At 40.2% G+C, this 16497-nt stretch overlaps 1 protein-coding gene across 3 annotated transcripts in view; it reads left to right on the forward strand.

The window, feature by feature from the left end:
- The first annotated feature begins 402 nt into the window (after positions 1–402).
- The window catches only part of wasf1 (WASP family member 1), a 56852-nt gene continuing 40757 nt past the window's right edge, over positions 403–16497 (forward strand). For 2 of the 3 annotated variants that reach the window (XM_007552810.2, XM_007552811.2), the window contains exon 1: positions 404–825. The gene's annotated coding sequence lies outside the window, so the exon portion shown is untranslated. Of the gene's footprint in view, positions 826–16497 lie in introns of all 3 variants that reach the window. The other variant, XM_007552809.2, reaches the window with a different exon arrangement.

Here is a 16497-nt window from a genome sequence, read left to right on the forward strand (position 1 = left end):
CATTTGTACCTTTTTTGTATTTTATTGAACACGCCAATCTTCACTTTTTCTTTATCCAAAAAAGTTGTGGGTTCGTGGCAAAATATATATTTTTTTCTTTATTGATTTGTAATTTTTGCTTGAAATATGTTGTCTGTTTGAAAAAGCACTACAAGACATGACCCATATATGAAATCCATGAAAAATAGTTTTACAAATATCTCTCAGCTCCATACAATAATTTCTAAAAATTCAATTTTTTTTTTTTACTTACACGGCTAATATATTCACTAAATCATAATCTAAAGGATCGGAGATGAATAAATTGCACAGTTGGATCGATTGGACAGCGCACTATGACGATTCCACACTTTAGCCAATACTGCGAGCGCACGCGCTGTCCGCGAGCCTCCCACGATCACACATCAGCATGGGACGCCGTCTCGAGCCCCAACAATGGAGTGGCTCATACCATCGGCGCTGATTGTTGCGGGGACATTCTCCTCCAAACAAACCTAACACAACTCTCCTTACTTTGCCGAGACAACCTTTGTCGCATGGGATTTAAACCCGAAAACGGGTTCATGTTAAGAAATTGCCAGCTAGTTGGACCGGAACACATTTGATGTCAGTTTAAGTAATATTTTGCCAAAGAAACCCTTTGCAGAAAAAAAAAGTGGCTGGATTGTTCTGCGCCGCCGCCTCTTCCAGCAGGAGCGCATTTGATATCAGAGACGGTGCAGCCATGGATCTGACCCGGGGATTTAAATACTTGGATTCAGTGGCACGCTGTGCAGCTCCGTGAGGATGGAAAGCAAATAAGTGGGATTTTAACCAACCTATCAGGTAATGTTTGAACATCGTGTAATGCTGCAGCCACTTTTAAATCCTACTCTAATAACATTGCATGGTGGACCTTAATGTATCTCAACAGTATTCAGCTGAACTTACTGGCTCAGAACAGAGTCACCATGTTGTAACGTTAGACCTAAACTGGAACTGCTAGACTAATAACGGTCTTGGTAATTCAACACTGTGACTCCCACTTTAACCCCGGATACAGGTGATAAACGTGACATTGATGGGATTCCAAAGTGATCAAATTCTCGAAAAAGTACCAAATGCGTGTTTCTAATGCTTAAATAAAGGTCAGATTTATAAAGGGACTGCTGGGTAATCAATTTCAGGGGAACATCTGCATGAGCTCCCGCTGCAGCAGTGTCTTGACATACATGAGGAATTATTGGCAAGAAACCCGGAGAGCACATATGCACGATGCCGCTCAAATTTCCACGCACGACCGAAACATCCGAGATATATACGCCAGCTGCTATGTCAGTAGCCGGGGAATGGTGGACGGAGAGTTTCAGAGCGGTGGAGTCGAACCGCTGGGAATGAATTTCTCCGCGATGAGGGGCCGGGGTCTTTCTCCAAGCCTGCTCGGTCTGCAAACTGTCATGGGGGGATGGTAGGTTGCAGCCCACTGGGGAAAAAAAAAATCATGGTTTCTGAAATTTGAAACCGTCTTTGTACTATTTAGGAGTGCGACAAGAAAAGTATGCACACTGAACCCAGTCCTATTGTGACTTGTGTGCATTTTTTTTAATCTTTCGTGCAACTGTAAGATTGTCTTTGCACTGAATGATTCAGTTGATGTGATCCTTCACAGTATTCACTTTACAACTATCAAGAATATCTTTGGAAGCATGTTCTTTCAAACCTTATGGAAGGGTTAATATTGTGTGAATCAAAGCCAGCTTGATCCATATGTGAACTTGGCAGCTGCTTTGATCCTCCTAACCAACAGAGTGTGCCCAAGAGCATACAAATCAAGTTTACAAATTCATATTTTTGTACAAATTATGTCAGCGGTATTCAACGCTTGTATAAATGATGCAGAGCCTCTGCTTCCATGCACAACTGAATATATATATTTTTCCTGATTAAAAACCCATTTTAATTTGCAACTTATCTGAAACATAGAACTGAGACCTATTAATATGATTTCCGTTCATACAGATTGATATATACTTAATAATTTCAATTTTAATTGTAAATAAGTGCAGTAAGATCCTAAAGATCTTTTTTCCTGAGTAACTTTTTTTTTTCCTAAATGGGACAATGCTCGTAAAATAGCACAGCTGTTTTTACGCTGAATGTGATATGCAAGAACTTAATAATTTCACCAACTGTCCACTAATCAGTTTATTCAGCTCAGATCAGCTTTTTTACATTTTCAGAAGACATTAGGTCTTAAACTTTAAACACCTCATCAATGTCAGTCATAAATATTTGGTCAGAGATGTATGTGTTCGAAAGGAGAACGTGACTAGAATATTCATCATGTTAGTTGGGTGTAAAAGTGGCTTGTAGATGCCATAATCACTCACAATCAGCTCCGACATTGTTAATCGATGGTCTAGCATCATGACACCACCACAACACTTTTAGATGCACTGAAACCCATTCCATTCCCACAACTGAAGCGGGCTGTTCCCGTGTTTATCTGATGCTTCCTGCGAACCTTTCTGCTTTGAGATATGGAATTCTTGCTTGGCTGGCACTCTTCTTTGTGAGAGAACAGTTTTGGCAAGCTTCCTGCAGAGGCTTTTTGGACTTCTCTTGTTTGTTGACATTGCTCTGATCCTCTGCCAGTCTCTTGGTTTCTCATGCAACCAAGAACAGTCTCTCCCTTTCTGTCTTTCTCCTTTCTGTCTCTCCTCTGAGGTGTGCTGGGGCGACAGGGGAGGCACAAACTCGTAGGGAGAGAGAGAGCGACGGAGCATGCACAGAATTGGGGGGCGGGGGGGGCGAAAAAGATGATTAAACGCTGAGAAAGTGTGCCGGAGATTCTGGTGAAGTCAAAGAGAGCAACGTTGCAGTTCCCATTTACGTGGCATTTCGTGGAGCCACAGGCGGACCTCCTAGCTCCCAGCTGCTCGGATGCTCCCGAGGGTCCGGCACACAGGAGCTATTGTTCCTCCTCTTGGCCAAGCCCACAGCTCAATAATGCTGCTTCTGTCCTCTGACTGAACTGGTCTGACAGAGAGACACCAGTGCACGGCTTAGCCTGACTGACTGGTGCTCCTTGTGTGTTACTACTGCTGTATCTACCACCTCCCGAGAGTTAAGTGGGAGGAGGCAAAGGTAGAGTTTCTGTGCTTTTCCTCTTCTTTTTTTTTTTTTTTTTTGAAACAGACTTCATCAAAATAGGATTTAGTTGTTCGTCATGCATTCTGACCTGCAAGCACAGCTCAAAAAATGAAATGTAATGAAAATGTTTGACGTTTTTTTCACTCATTTCAGAAAGTGATACCAATTCATCACACAGAGTGAAGTAGTTCAAGCCTTTATTTCTTGTAGTTTTGATTATTATGGCTTTGCATTGTGATTCCACTGAGGTGTTAAGGTCATTTGCATTGTTGGGTGTGGTGTCTCTCCTGTTCCTCTTCACAATACCCTAGAGATTCCCAGTGGGGTGCCGGTCAAGGGGTGGGGGGTTTCTGGTCAATCAGGCACTCTGACTCCATGGTCATTGAACCAGTTCTTGGTGCCTTTAGGAGTGGGGGCAGGTGCAACGTCCTGCTGGAAGGAGAAATTGGCACCTCCATAAAGCTCGTCAGCAGAAGGAAGCAATAAGTGCTTTGAAACTTTCTGGTAGATGGTTGCGTTGACTGTAGACTTCAGAAAACACGGTGGACCAACACCAGCAGATGAACATGGAATCAACATGAGCTCTTTACCCCTTCACTCTTGCTCCAGACTCTGGGACCTCTATGTCCAAAGGAAATGCAAACTTGACTTTCTTTTGAAAAGAGAACTTTGGACCTCTGAGCAACTGTCCAGATCTTTTTACACTAAGCCCAGGTAAGACACTTCAGAAGTTTTCTTTGATTCAGGAGTGGCGTAACACAAAAAACATGGAATCTTTATAGCCCACTTGTAAGATTTGTCTGTGGCCCTTGATGCACTGACTCCATCCTCTTCATTTGAAGCTCTTCCAAATTTTTGAATGGATTTTGTAAGACGATCATCTCAAGGCTGCAGCTATCCCTGTGGCATATGTGCACCTTTTCCCACCAGACTTTTTCCTTCCGTTCAACTTTCTATGAATACCGTATTTAACTTTCACAATATTCTTATTTTCTGATAGACTGAATTTTATGTTTTAATTTCTATAAGTCAGAACCATCCAAATTACAACAAAGGTTTGACATATTTTATTGTTTTGTTTATTGAAGTGGGTGGCAAAAATTGCAAAGAATTTTCATAAAATTAATTTTATATTAAAATAATTTGATAAGGTATTCATTATCCTTGAACTTCAAATTTTGTAACATTTCAACTAAGAAAATTAGATTTTATGAATTCTGTGCATTAAAATTAAAACGGCGCCCTGCCCTGGACAAAACATCTCGATGCTGGAACATGGTGGTGGATGCACCATGATGTGGGCGTATTTTTCTTCAGCATGTACAAGGAAGCTAATTAGGGTTGATTGAAAGCTTGATTAAACACAGATCTATACAAGAAGAAAACCTGGTGAGGCTGCAAAACATTTGAGACCGGGACAGAGGTTCATCTTTCACCACAACAACAACCACCTTCAACACACAAACGGAAGGAGAGTGAAATTTGTTTGGATCAAACTGTTTTTGATGGCTCAAGTCAAAACTGAAACCCTATATCTTGTTGACAATTTGTGTAATCTTGGAAAATTGCTTCTCGCAGAACAATCTGTCCAGACTGACTGAGCTTGAGCTGTGTTGCAAAGAAGAATAAGGAGAAACTTCAGTCTTTAGATGTCTAGAGTTGGTAGAGATATACCCCTAAACGCCTGAAACTGCGCACACAAAAATAAATTGGTTGCTTTTGAACTGCACTGTACCTAATGCTATTCCTTTACACTTCCCGAGACGGCAGCAGTCATTGTACACCTTTTCTACATATGTCCTTAGTGCCCTTTTTCAAAAAAATCTCTGTAAAAATGCAAACATTTCTAAAGTCATTTCATAAAAAGGAGAAAAATAAAACTCCAGCCTCTTTCACATTTTGACAGGCATAAATCACTTTCAAAATCCATGCTTATTATTATGCATGTAGCTGTTCGGCATTGGGAAATGACTCGTCATTTTCCTCTGCACCCTTGTAGTCAGCTTTATCTTTTTTTTTTTTCTTCTCTTGTACAGTAGCCAGTTTGTCTCTTCATCCTCTCTGTTTCAAGTTCTCACCCAGAGGAAGAGAGGGTGCTGACAGGCTCTTCAAATGACTTGACAGGGTATCTCCAGAAAGGATTTGCTTGACCGTCTCCGTCTCTGTCAACATGGCTAAAAGACAAGATGTCCCAAGTGGGATCAGAGTGACCTGTTTACGGCACCTGATTCCTCACTTCTTTTTTAACATTGATCTCATCTGTTTACGTTGCAAGCTAAAAAAAAAAATAAAAAAGTCAGTTACTGACATTTCTTGTTTGATTGTTCCGTTTCACCCATTTTGCTTTAACAGGACCATGCTCTTGTTAGACGCAGCCCTCTTGCTGCTAACAAGCTGAACCACATGCTTCTGCCAAAAGGGTCAGTCATTCAAAGCATCACTGGAGGTTCAAATGAGTTATGGAAAGGATTTTTCTTCCTTTAGCTGGATTTCATATCTGTCGGTTGCAGCTTGGGGAAAGGGACGGACATGCTCTCTTGCTCCGTCTTTAGAGAATATTTTCCCTCCTTTCTTTTTTTTAAGACAAATTTAAAGTATCTTAACAATTTATGGCAGAAAGCAACTTTGAATCGAAAAAAAGTAGAAAGAGGCATAGGAATAACCATGTGCTGAGTTTGCACAAATATTTTTAAAGAACTCCCACTTTTCATCTTGAGCTCATGACTGCACGCTCGCAAACTGAATAACATGTCTCTCACTCATTGTCATTCTGTGATGGGGAGTAATTTGAGATGCTGAGCGCCAAAGTGTTCTGTTACTAACTGGGCCAAAACCGTCAGATGGAAGCCAAAGAGAGCTACACAATGGAGTAAACTACAGGCTGTTGAAAGCCACTCCCCTGGTGTCATGTGTACGCTTAGGTAAATGTAGTCTGATCTCTTTCTCGAGACAATGCGGCCTTGATTTGCTCCAGGGATGACTTGAATACATGGACGCTTTCAGCTGTCAGTAGGCGTGCCTCACATTGCGTATTTGGATGTCAACAATGATGGAGTTTTGGAGTGATTTATTTTATTTATTTATTTTTTTTTTACTACTGGTTTCATTTTCTAGTCCATCATGTGCGACTGCTGCTCACCGACTTTATACTGATGTTCTTTTAGAGCTTCAATGAGTTTGAATAGATTTGAATATTCAAAGCTAAGCAAACATTGAGCTCCATCAACATGGCAAAAATGCTGTGTTGTTTCATATTCCTCCTGTCAGCTCTTCTCCCCACTCCTCTCCATTTTCCCCATGGTCTTCTGTAAAAACAGGGCCAGCACACGGTATAAGTGAACTTTGTGGATGCGGAGGGACCGCTGCAAGATTACTCTAATTCACATAGGACATTTTGACAAATTGACCAGTTCTACACATACACAGGAAAACATTCCATAGTTATTAAGCATTCTGAAAAACGGTCTGATATGGAAAATATGTTTAAGTGACCACAAGGTGGCTATCAGTGCAGCTGAAAGATGCATAAGATAGAAGAAGTGATGGCAAAGCCTCCACTTGGTGTTATATCTGCTTAAGTGAAGGTTTACATGCTGGTTTATCCACTGAAGGAGAGGAAGTCAGGAGAAATGTTGTCTAAGAGGAGTAGCCTGGAGATCCAATAAACCGACACCATACAGAGAGATTTAAAGGTGTGCTATCGCTGATGCAATCTGCTTGTAATTCAACTTAGAGGGCACTCTCTACATGTGACGAAAACAAATTCTAAACACAAAAATTGATGTGCGCCGGAATCAGCACACTCCTCAACAACTCACAAGAGATGTCTTGTTATTGGTGAACATCCTGGACAATTGTTTGTTGCTGATTTAACATGAAAGGCAGACATTTTGTATTGAAAAAGGGCATGCTCTCAAACAGCTGCAGTCGCCTCAGTGGTCTGGCTGTTTGCTCCTTTGACGTAGCTGTCATAGTTACAGTAGCATAAACTGTTGTATTGTCTTTCCTCAAATTCTGACTGTTCTTTCCAATGACATGATTTCAATGCTGTCTCTTACTTCCATGCGGCTCTCGCACATTCCCTGTCTAGATGATGTCTGTAGCAGTAGCGGTTGCTTATTTCCTTTTTTGTTGTCTCCACAAACAAGTTGTAGTTAATTCTGTTTAGAATCTCAAGCAAATTTGGGCCAGCTTATTTGTCAAACCCACAGCTTAAATCTGTCGTCTATATCGGGGTTTTTTGCACATCTTTATTTAATTACAGACGTTGAGTTTTTATTAGGTTTTTCATTAGTGCTCATTTTCCCTCTCTGCTCTTGTCCTTGTGTTTGGTTACAGTAGAAGAGATTGCAAGGAAGATGTTCAGAGGAAAAAAAGAAAAACATTGAGGGATTTGATACAAGAATGAAGCAGAAACGTCTTTATTTCTGGTACATTATGTGCAATACAGTTTACTTGGCTTCTAATCACCTCAAGGTTGCTGCTGCGCTAAACTCCCTCTCATTGATTTCCTTCGACATGTTTGCCGATTGCAAATTAAACCAGACAAATATCAGGGCAAACAGCCTTTAAAGAAAGCAAGTAATACTGCCACTCCACATAAAAGGCATAATAAAGTGGTGAGAAAGGAGAAGAGGAGCAGGAAAGGATGTAGGCTCTTAGTGTCCTATTGTGTTTGTCCACTGCTTCACAGCAGGAATGCCTGTGCACACAGACAACTGCTGTCTTCAATTAGGAACCAGTGTTTGGCTGTTCATTTGCAGCTCTCAGCAAGAACCCCGGCTCTGCTTTGAAATGCATGAGACCCCGAGTACAGGGCTCGTCTGATTTGTGCTGGACGTAAGCCAAGCAGAGTCCGCGAGTGTAAGCTGCTCTTCAAGATTGCCTTCCTGTTTTTTTTTTTGTTGTTGTTTTGTTGTTTGATGATTACCAGGAAATACAAAACTCACTTTAAATACCCAGCAAGAAAATCTGCGGTACTCATCCTTATTCAGCAGCCTCTTTTGGGTCGACGTGCTCACCACGCAGTCTTTCTGTTTGTGCTACTTAGCTGGGGTCTCACGGAGGTCAACATTTTCTTAATAGACAAAATGCATTTGATTGAAAACGGGGGTGGACAGTATACTTTTTAACGTTTTCACCAAACTGATGAAGATTAAAGCCGTCCGTCGTGATGAGTTGTGGGAATAGCTCTGAGACACAACAGTCGCTTACATAACTGTCTTTCGTTTATAAGCACATCCCCACAGCTACCGTAAGGGTGGGTTATGTAAGAAAGGGAAAACACAGTTTTTCTCTCGCATACATCCGCCACACTCCTGGACTCTGACTCTGTCCTCTCTTATCGCCTTCTTGTTCTTCATCTCTCACCGCATGGCGTGTGTCTTCTCATGTGTGAATGTTTGCATATCATGCATGACATCACACGTACCCCCCCTCAACATGTTTTGCCGCTGACCCAAGCTCAAGATGGTGGATGAGTAACTGTGATTCGTTGCCTCGGAGGTCAGCATTGTAGCCGCTTTGAAAGCTCTGCCTGTGAACTGACGTCCCCCTCGACCTAGCCGATTGCTGCCGCACACTTTTTACAAACCTAAATACTTCTGGCTGAGCAGTCGATTACTGAGCATAGCTTGAATAGGCTGCAGCTAATTGTGCTGACAGTGATCTAAGAAGCGGCTTGTGGTCTGAATAATGCAATAAACTGATTTGCATGGCAGTCAGTCAAAACTAGGGATGCACAATAGATCGCAAATTTATCGTCACGGCAATATCGCATTACACAATATCAATATTGCAAAGATCTGCTTGGACTGTAGTAAAAACTTCCAACTCTACTGCTCTAAATACCAGTGAACATTTTGGTGGCACTTGTTTCATGCCGGAGAAATCGTTATAAAGATGCTGTGGTGAAGTGAGTAAGACACTATTTCCACACAACAATGCAGCGTTAATTACAGCAGCTGTAGACAAATGCTTTTTTTTCCCACTAAAACAATGTTACTATAATAAAAATGATGAATTTACTTAGTTTTCTCGTCTGCAATAGTCTGCATTAGTGATCCCAATGCAGAAATGTTCATAATAACACGCAACCCTACTCTAAAGCATGGAATGCTTTCCCCCCTCTGTTTTATTTTTATTTTTTAACCTCAGAGAAATACCGTCTCTTTGCGCCCTGGTTAAGCGTTTTGCCGGCTGCATCACTGATATATTTGCATTCTCATATACTCAGCTCTGTTAATAGCAGTTTCAGCCTGCTTAAACCTGTTATTACTGGAATAGTTTATCATTTCAGCTATAGCAGTCTTATGCGTCAGATTCAATGCAACCCCTGGCTTATCTGCATTGAACAAAATTCCATTTGAAAAGCAGGAATTTGAAATTAAATCAGGGTTTGACTGGAGCAACATGTATAGTGTCGCATTCAGCCTGAACTGTCAGGGTGATCTCAGCCGTGTACACAGGTCGTTTGAAAAGTCAGATGTTTGTGATGGCAAAGAACTAGAACATCATTAACCATTTTTATTTTGTGTTCCACCTTTAGAGTGATATTGATACCCTAAAAAGGATGAGTACTGGCAAAGTAGCCTGGCCACATCTCTGGGTCTGCAGCAGATATTCTACTTTTCTACATTCAAGGCTGGCTGCTCTAGATGTTGATAAAAGTTAATAAGTTCTAACTTGCACTTAGAAGTATGTCTTTGCTGGACATCAACCACATCTGAAAAGATGTTCACTTTTGTTGTTTCATTCATGAATGCAAAATTACAGTGAGTTCACTGGAGGGTAACCGGGATTAAAAAAAAACTACAGAACAATCAGAACTGCTATTGCTTAGAGCTTAAAAAAATCTCAAATGGGGCATATATTAGGTCTTAAGAAAGAGGAATGTTCTGCAGCTTTATTAAAAACTGTCTTTTACTTTCATCAAACCACATTATTTAAAAAAAATATGTTTATGTATTGCCTCTGAATTCCCATTTGTGGCTTTGTTCTAAGATCATATTGGCTTGACGGCTTGCCTTCTTTTATTAATATTAATATATACATATTGATTGTTTGTTTTTGTTTTTTGGTTTCTTTTGAGCTGTCGGTGTACTTTGTGTTTTTTGTCCTGGAGGAAAAACACTCATTTTCCTAGTATTTGGCCTGCTGATTACTGATCAGAACCAATTAATCAATGACTGGCCAATTCTGTTCTCTAAATGATTTATTGGTGCATAACTGGTGCATACCTAATATAAAAAGGCTTGGCTTCCATTCTTGAATTATGCCTATTGCCTCTTTACCTCAGTCAGAGAATTAATCAACTAATGGCATGATAAATAAATGAGCTCTGACTGACTTGAAGACCTGTTTAGAAAATGATGAGGTAGACTATCTTTGCACTGAGTTTACCTCACTGAACTAAGACGTTAGCCTCTTTAATAACTCAATCGTCTTAAAGATGGCCACTTCACCCCATTAAACTCTGCCTCAGTCATTTTCCTTTAAAAAAAAAAAAATGGGCCACCTACCACCATCCCACAATGCAAGGCCACTTTCAGTTTGGTTTTGTTTTAATTTGTCACAGCTAAAGGGGGGAAAAAAAAAAGAAAAACTACCTACAGCTGAACCTGTGTCGACGCACTTTAAGGCAACCTGTACTTAGCAAGCATCAAATGACACTCTGTGGCGTCTCCTGTGTATTTTCGCCTTAAATTCCTCTGGGATGGACCATCTGTCATCACTACATAATACACTCAAGCTACAAAACCGGTTTACATAAGTTAACTTTTATGCCACTGCTAGTTAATCATCCATTGTCTCAAGTACAACAGCAGCAGATTGACTTCTTACCAACTCCTTTCTTTCCCCTTCGCATCTGAGTCCTTTAAGAAAACTTGCACCGACTGCCAATAGGCAATAGAAGTCTTGTGTGGAAGTGCTTTGTGAAAGCAGCTTTAGAAGATTTCTTAGTAGTAGACCGCTGATTATTGTATTTGACAACGCCAGAAGGACTCTGGCACCTCTGTACTCTCAACGGTAAAGTGATAAGGAGGCAGCAGACGAGTCAGTCTGACTGACTGAGACAGATAACATAAAACTGTGTCAGAGTAGGAATGCAGCTGACATGGATTTCAACTTCCTCCATTACTAGTCCATTGTAGCCCTTGCAAGATCACCGAATTAATAGTGAACGAAGAACTTTGACTGCCATATGTACAAACTAATAAAAAGGAGAATACTCCAGAGAGAACAGTTCTACCTATTGGAAGAATTTGGGTTTACATCCATTCAGTGTGTTGATTGTAGCCACGTAGACATAAACACAAGGGAAGGGGGAAAAAAAACAAAACAAAAAAAACGACCAAGACACTTTTCTTCACTCTGCATCATTGTCAGCCTTCCTGCCCTCTTCAGAGACGAGACGCGTTTGGACAACGTGTGTGTGTGGAGGAAGTCTACTTTGACTCCTCTGTGAATTTTCTGGACATTAAATTCACAGCACTCGGTCTCCATCTAAATAAAGTAAAGTGAACTGAGCAGACACCTTCAGTAACTGTCTGCCACGATTTAAAATTCTCCTCTCAGTACTTGGATGAACTGCAGGGCTTGGCAAAATGCTGCGTGAACCACAATTCTACAAAATGTCAGACTAAGTTAACTAAAGTTATTGGCGATCCTTAAATGCTCTAGTAAAAAGTGAAATGTCTTATTTTGCCCCCATTGCTTTGCAAATGATTATTTTCCCCTTCCCTCCTATCAATTTAACGTTAAGAGAATAAAAGTGTACCACTTATCAATGCGGTGGGATTTTTAAATATAGCTAAGTGCACAGAAAATGAAACCAAAGTGAAGCTCATGAAGGGTCACGAGATCCAAGTTTACTAAACCATGCAACTGACCTTTTGACCCCTAAGTGCAAATGTAATGAAGTCATTAAACAGACATGCCATTTTTGTCATGTATACACAGCTGATCTGATGAAGTCGCTTTAATAGCACCTAATGGTACATAAAACACAAGATGTGAAGTTTGAATGCATATCCTATTAGAGGAGCATGATTAGACTTGACCAGACTGCCACTTAGTTTCATCCCACTGCTCAAGCTTGCTGTTCTGTACCAACCGGCACCGCCTTAGGCCTTCTTACAGCAAGGACACCTTGGCTGACCATCAGTGCTTTGCTCTGCTGGAGCTTTAATTCTCACAACCATCACTTATGAACAAATCCAGAGCTATAGTGAGAGTGCACTCAAACTTAAAGAGGCGCCCCGGTGATGCGGTGAGAAGTTTGCACAGCTGCCCTGGGCACTGGCTAATTGGTCCAATTCATCCGACAAATTCAGCAAGCTTCACTTCTTGTTCGTCAAGCCCCTCAATGTCTGCCACGCTTAAGTTCCTCAAAGTGCTACAACTTCCTGCTGCTAAGTTCCGGCTTCAAAACATCCACATCACATGTCACTAGTTGGCAATTAATTTCTTTTCCTTTTGAACAGACTGGGACTGGGCATATGTAAATTGTCGTTCTTAAACGACTCTGCTTGGTATTTAGGACAAAAGCATATTTTGCCCAAGATATCCCTAAAGTGGGTTATAAGCAGTGTTGACTTTTTTGTGTGTGTGTCAGATAACCTAGAAAACAAAGTTGGTCAAGAAATTCCTGGTTTTGACCTGATTTAGAGATGTCCCAATCAAGAATTTTTGTCCCAGATGCTAAGTAATTTAAATAAACATGGGCATTTGCAGATACTGAGTCCACACGTAATGCTTAATCAAAATCGATGCCACGAATAACGGTGAAAATAAAACAATTGGTTATTCATAATAGTACGAGGAGAATTTAAGACAATTGAGACTGCAATAGAAAGATTACGTTAAATTAAAGCTTTGTCAATATAGTTGTAGTTTTTTCCAATCACAATTTGCGAATTGTGCTTCGCTTGGGGTCGGATCTGTTTCTGCCGGTCAATGCTGATTGGTCGTATGTCCACCTGTTTTACGTGAGTGCACAAATATTCTGAGTCAGTTGATTCACTAAATTGTTAATAAGCTTCTTAATGTCACTTGAGCACACTTGGCAATGCCAGTTTTAGTTCAGCTAGCACTCTTGGGTAAACTGCACTCTGATGAGTGCAGTTTACCCAACTGCAGGAGCAATTAATAATTAAGTTGTTTTTTTTTTTAATCTGTACAATATATATTATGTTTTAAAGCCCTAATATGGACTATTAACATGAACACGATCTTACCATAAGACTGATCGAAGCACATTGGACTTGGAACTTTCTCCTTGCTTTCTGGAGATTTGATTTTGTCACAATTAGTTGCTATTATTTTTAAATTTTTTATTTGTTTTTGTTGCTTATTGCTTATTTGTTGTGGTGACTCTGGGGGATGGGGGGGGGGTTAAGTTTTTGTCCTTCACATCTGTACGAACACCAAGGGAGTTAGTGTAATAGAATTTCCCTCGCATGCCAAACAAGTGCAGCTGCACAGTGCAAGCATGCAGGCATTTATTATTGAGCAGCAGGCTTTCATTATTCATACCAGTGGGTTTCTATGTGCTCAGCAGATAAACCTCTGTGAGTGTGTTTGTTCATCAGACACTTTACTCATTGATGTTGCCACACAGATGCCCATGAATATTTAGTTGGGCTCGTTCATCTACTGTGGGATAAAGCCTGATTGCTAAATGAATGTTTAAAGTGATTCAATCTTCTTACAAAACACAGTGTGGTCTGTGTCCCACCACTCTGCCATTGTGAGCTTCATTACTAATATAAAGAATGGGGAGTAGGCAAATCATAGTGGGGAGTCACAGTCACTTCTTTCACATTCCTGATTGAAATATTTAGGCTTGTTGTTGGGTTTTTTGTGAGAAGTTGGTAAAAAAGGAGACAGCACAGGTTTTATGGGTTCTCTTACTCTTGAACAAAGCAGTAGGATTGTTCTCCATTGTGACCCCGACAACTGCAGGCATGACTTTAGAATAATGTTTATCTACCCTTTATATGCCTTGACACAAGTTCCCCCAAACAGCAAGCCTAGTTAGCATAGCTGTCTCCGACCACGCTGATGCTGCTGCAGGTGTATTTTTAGGCCAACTTGGGCTCTGTTTATGTTTGTTTGTGTGAGGTTGATGTGTCTGTACATAAATTTTAATGGCACTACACTGGTGAGAGCCAGCAAGGTGTCATCGCACTTCCCTAAGGGGCGTCAGCTGGTACAAAATTTTAATTGGCATGAAGAAACACAGGTTTATGCTGTGAAATGCTCTGCAAGTTCGTGCCGCAGTGACTTATGGTTCGGGAGGTGGTGTTGAGGAATGAGGGTTGTTATTTAAATATATGTTGGTGGAGTTTATTGTTGAAATCCTAGGTGTGGAGTTAACAACAAAAAAAAAAAAACCCTCTTACTTCTAATATGTTTTCTCTGTGAGAAAAAAAAATCTCTTCAGTTTGGACTTTGGCTGAGCTGTTTTTTTTTTCTATTTTATGTCACTTTGTTGTAGATTTGCTGACACACTTGGGATAATTGTTTTAGCACGACATTAAAATGCTTTAATTGTGGCCTTACGTCAGAGTCTGATACTTAAACATACTGAGGAGTTTTTGGTCAACTCAAAGGTGGGATGACTGCAAGGTGCACGCTCCTTAAAATCATGCTTATAAAAGCTAAAGGCTTGTTTGATCAGAGACCCTTTTTTTGTTTTGAAATTAAATATTAATTCCCATAAACTGTCTAATTGCAGATATAATCCGAAACAGTTGCAGTCCTGCATTAAACAGCACCTGTACCCCGCCCTGTGGCCACACACACTAATGTGTCTCAGGCACATTCACAATACTTTCTACACCCTGGCCAATGAGCTGCCCAGCTTTCTCCAGGTGAAGTCGGTTTCCACTGGTAATGTTTTAACAAATTTAAAGTTCAGTTAAATTTGCAATGGATGAAATGTCTGCTGAAGTTGACAGATAGTTGTGGCTTAATATGTTCATTTATCACTTGAAGGCAGTGACTCACTCGTGTGAGCTTTGTAACGGCACTTGTACATTTCCTTCAGCAGATAGAAAATAATAGTAAAACAAACATAGCTTGTGTGTTCAAAAAAAAAAAAAAAAACAACAAAACTTTGTGTCACATTTCCAAAAGGTATGTTTAGCTCATAAAAAATGGTCATGAGGTTATTTTTCCTGAAGCACAGTATTATTGTGGGATATTTTTCAGACCATACAAAGAGTGTGTTCAAAAAAAAAAAAAAAAAAGAGCCTCACATTACCATAAAGTGTAGGTGTGTGTCTGGTGGACTTTTGGATAAAACATGATTGTTCTTCATGCATGAAGGTCTCTCGCGGTGGGTAGACGATCCAGAAATTGTATTTACGTAAGAGTAGAGGTACATTCATGTAGTAATCAAATAATGGCCGTTTCATTTCTTATTAAAGTATTTGGACTTTGAATATGGCATCCTATCAAATGCTGCATGACATTGGTTTAGTTATTGTGATATCTCACATATTGCAATGATATCTTACCACCTTAGGTAGAATATTATAAAGGGATATGGCAAATATGTATTTGCTAAATAACTGCTTTGCAGTGTGGACAAATGTCGCCAATTTTGTCTGAGCCGTCCAAAGGAAAATGTTTCAGGTGTCTTGTTAATTTAGATGCAACGCTGCAATTTCAGACTGATAGCCATACTGCCGGTGCCACTAGGTCGTCTGACCACCACCAGCAAGCTAGGCAGGACACAATGACTGAGACGGACAAACTGGGGGCTTGAACTGACAACTCAGAAGTGACAGGATGAACTTTGACCCCCCCTGAGCCACCTTCTTCCTCTGTGAAGTTGTGGAGAAAGCTTTAAATATGGCATCAAGTGAGAATAGAGGTCATTTTCTTGGGAAATTCAGAACCATCAGGTGATTTATTTAACTAATTACGCCACCAGAAATCACCCCCCGCTAGTTATCAACTAAAGTTCAGGTTTAATTCACTGTAATATTGGCCTCACTTTTCATACCCAGAGGCTATGTTAAATTTTTATATGTACAGTCCCCTGCTTTGGTAAGTTTCTCTTTTTAATGAATTATAAAATAATTAGATCCTGTGGGAGAAATTCTTCCTTACTTACGTTTTAAATTCTTGCAAAAAGTGATCACAGCTTTTGGATTATCAGTTTTGGAGAGGCCAACTTGTTGCAGTTTCATTGGCAATGCCAGTGGGCATACAAAGCGAGTATGTTCATAAATTGTAACAAAATGTGTCCATTTGAATGTTGCCAGTTGCAAGGACAAAAAAAAATATTTTGACTAAAGTGAAATTTTCTCTTCTGTTTGGACTTATGATTTTTATTTTTATTTTTTATTTTTT

This window comes from Poecilia formosa, unplaced genomic scaffold (assembly GCF_000485575.1).
Source record: "Poecilia formosa unplaced genomic scaffold, Poecilia_formosa-5.1.2 Scaffold53, whole genome shotgun sequence".
Classification (NCBI taxonomy): domain Eukaryota; kingdom Metazoa; phylum Chordata; class Actinopteri; order Cyprinodontiformes; family Poeciliidae; genus Poecilia; species Poecilia formosa.